Raw genomic sequence first — 900 nt, 5'->3', positions numbered from 1 at the left:
TGTCTAGATTTCCCAGCAGCCTCTTGGGTTCCTCAGCAGGGCGGGCAGAACCTGAAGTGGGTCAGACCGCGTAAGACCAGGTTCTGGACCCGAGTGCAGTTCAGGGCACCTCCCAGACCTGTGTTTCCTGCCCAGAGAGAGGGGCGTTTAAACCCAGTTGTCGGTTCCCTCACGTGGTCCCGGCTCCAGCACCCTGATAGAGGCCCTCTGCGGGTAGAAGGCCTCATATACCCCTCAGGAACTTAGTCTAGTTGTGTTATTTTGATAGCGCGTATACTAAAATTGGAACGATACAGAGAAGATTAGCATGGCCAAGTGACGCAATGCTCAGGCGGCCCCTGCTGGCCAAGCACCTGTCAAAAGCAGGGGTCCAACTAAAAAGCAAGACCTGCAGCGCCATGGAGGACCCTTGACTGACAGGCAGAGCAAGTGGAGCAGGGGAGGGCGTCAGAGCCCCTGAATGTTCTTGACCGCCCCCTGCTGGTGGAGGACATTGCCTGCTGCCGCCAACCTCACCACCTCCCAATGCAAATTCATTTACCCAGCATTCATATATTCTGAATATGTTCAATATGATGCATGAAGCACAAATACATGTTTATTAATAAAAAATATCTTTATTTCACACATAATTTATATTTATAAAATAAACTTAAAGACAAATTGCACACACATTAAATCACACACGCACACAATTATAATTTAAATCACACACAATTTACATTTGCAGGAGTTGCAGGTCCTCTGCCTCCAGCACCTGTCAGGCTGCCTGGAACGAATCTATATAAACACACACACACACACGGAGAGAGACACAGAGAGAGACACACACACACACACACGGAGAGAGACACAGAGAGAGACACACACACACAGAGAGAGACACACACACAAGTTTAG

The 900-nt window shown here is 48.7% G+C and overlaps 1 pseudogene; it reads left to right on the top strand.

The window, feature by feature from the left end:
* The first annotated feature begins 253 nt into the window (after positions 1-253).
* Positions 254-313, top strand: LOC130198693 (U6 spliceosomal RNA; annotated as a pseudogene).
* Positions 314-900: the final 587 nt, after the last annotated feature.

Source organism: Pseudoliparis swirei, chromosome 8 (assembly GCF_029220125.1).
Source record: "Pseudoliparis swirei isolate HS2019 ecotype Mariana Trench chromosome 8, NWPU_hadal_v1, whole genome shotgun sequence".
Taxonomy (NCBI): domain Eukaryota; kingdom Metazoa; phylum Chordata; class Actinopteri; order Perciformes; family Liparidae; genus Pseudoliparis; species Pseudoliparis swirei.
The sequence above is the reverse complement of the archived record's forward strand: the minus strand, read 5'-3'. Positions and strand labels throughout refer to the sequence as shown.